This window comes from Suricata suricatta, unplaced genomic scaffold, assembly GCF_006229205.1.
Source record: "Suricata suricatta isolate VVHF042 unplaced genomic scaffold, meerkat_22Aug2017_6uvM2_HiC HiC_scaffold_997, whole genome shotgun sequence".
In the NCBI taxonomy this organism is placed as follows: domain Eukaryota; kingdom Metazoa; phylum Chordata; class Mammalia; order Carnivora; family Herpestidae; genus Suricata; species Suricata suricatta.
In genome coordinates this window covers 1-2182 of record NW_021917520.1, presented here as the reverse complement: position 1 = coordinate 2182, position 2182 = coordinate 1, and the positions used below count along the sequence as shown (strand labels likewise).

The 2182-nt window shown below is 55.7% G+C and overlaps 2 pseudogenes; one reads left to right on the top strand and one right to left on the bottom strand.

The window, feature by feature from the left end:
- Positions 1-723: 723 nt before the first annotated feature.
- On the bottom strand, positions 724-1413 carry LOC115285370 (annotated as a pseudogene).
- An 80-nt stretch (positions 1414-1493) lies between these two features.
- On the top strand, positions 1494-1877 carry LOC115285369 (annotated as a pseudogene).
- The last annotated feature ends 305 nt before the right edge of the window (positions 1878-2182 follow it).

Genomic DNA, 2182 nt, shown 5'->3' with positions numbered 1-2182 from the left:
CACCCTGACCCCCGCCATAATCCCAGCCAGGATTCTTCCTTCTCCCCCCACCGAAATTGAAAACTAATCTTAACATCTTAACGTGGAAATGCAAAAGACACGATATGAAAAATCATTTTGCAAAACGAGGACCAAAGTTGCAGGTTTCTCTTGTTGACTGAAAGGCTTTCAATCACGATCAACCAGGACGGAGGTCGTGCCAAAAGCACGGTTGTACAAGTCAGCAGAACTAACCGAGAGTCTAGAAGCAACACGGGACACAAATAGCCCATCGCTTTTCAACAAAAGTGCCAGGTAGTTCGATGATGGAAAGTGTAGTCTTTTCAACAAATAGTTCAGGGGCCCTGGATGATTCTCCACAGACTGCCTAAGCCTGTGCTGCCTGGCCAGACGGCCACACCTGAGAACAGGGCCCGGCCGGCCTCTCCCCGCTGCACCTGCGCTGACTGCGTCCTCCCCCGCCCGCGACGACTGAGCCCGGCGTCCCTACAGCGTTCTGACAATCAGGGCCGTCCTGGAAACCCGCCTGGGTACCGGAAGCGGCGCCCCGGCAACGTTGGTACTACTTGGACGGAAAGGTGAATTCGTCTTAACGTACCTGCGAGACCCAGAAAGCTGAGGCCACACTTTGAATCAAATGGCTTAGCAAGACAAAGAGGACTTCGTTTCCAGTTTCTCCGATTTAGAGTCCTCCTAGGATTCAGTAAAAGTGCGTGTTCAGTTCTTCCACAGAAATGGTGGGCGGCTCTGAAAAGAGCCCTTGGGTTTAGAGAGTAATGCAGATGATTAATTCAGGCCTTACTTGCCCTTGGCCTTGTGGTGGCTCTCGGTCTTCTTGGGCAGCAGCACGGCCTGAATGTTGGGCAGCACGCCGCCCTGCGCGATGGTGACGCGGCACAGCAGCTTGTTGAGCTCCTCGTCGTTGCGGATGGCCAGTTGCAGGTGGCGCGGGATGATGCGCCTCTTCTTGTTGTCGCCGTTGCCCGCCAGCTCCAGGATCTCGGCCTTCAGGTACTCGAGCACGGCCGCCAGGTACACGGGCGCGCTGGCGCCCACCCGCTCGGCTTAGTTGCCTTTGCGGAGCAGGCGGTGGACGGGACCGACCGGAAACTGCCGCCCGGCCAGAGAAGACCTAGTCTTGGCCTTGGAGTGAGCCTTGCTTCCCGCGTCCGGACGTCCCGGTAACAAATGCACTTAATGTACGTAGTGAAAGAAATACGAGACCAGCGCTTTTTATAACCCTTGTTGGGCGGAAAACGCAGACTTTACATTGGTTAAGGTTGCGGCTTTGTTTTATCCAATGAGAATGCAACTTCGCATCTCTCGCACTGTGATTGGACAGAACTAACTACTGACGTCATAAGGAATAGTCAACAATCAGAACTAGGGCTGTAACTTACACCTTATTTGCATAAAGGCTTCTATAGAAAGAGGACACGTTGCACTTTACTCATTCTATTTTTTTTATTTTTCTGCACCACGTCTGGTGTTCTGGCAGCCATGCCTGAGCCGGCCAAGGTCGCTCCAGCACCAAAGAAGGGCTCCAAGAAGGCGGTGACCAAGGCGCAGAAGGATGGCAAGAAGCGCAAGCGCAGCCGCTAGGAGAACTACTCGGTGTCCGTGTACAGGTGCTGAAGCAGGTGCACCGCGACACCCGCATCTCGTCCAAGGCCATGGGCATCAGGAACTCGTTCGTCAACGACATCTTCGAGCGCATCGCGGGCGAGGCGTCGCGCCTGGCGCATTACAAGAAGCGCTCGACCATCACGTCGCGGGAGATCCAGAGGGCAGTCCGCCTGCTGCTGCCCGGCGAGCTGGCCAACCACACCGTGTCCTGGGGAACCGAGGCCGTCACCAAGTACACCAACTCCAAGTGAGTGTGCTGGGAGGCAGGATCCAACCCAAAGGCTCTTTTCAGAGCCACTTAAGTTTTTGCCCAGGAAGAGCTGGTGCACTTTGCTTATCACTAGAGAAGTGGGTACTCCGTGTAGGTGACGGCTTCCCGAACCACGTTCTCCTCTTACCCCTTGAGCACCCCGCGAGTCTCCTCATAGATGAGGTGGGGAGTTGGCGCTTGGCGTCACGCGCGCTGGGCAGCCCCCTGGTGGCTGGCTTGCTGACACCCTGGATGTGGTTTGTGCAGCATGGTGGCGCTCAGCATCCCCCTTCCAGGTGCCTCCTC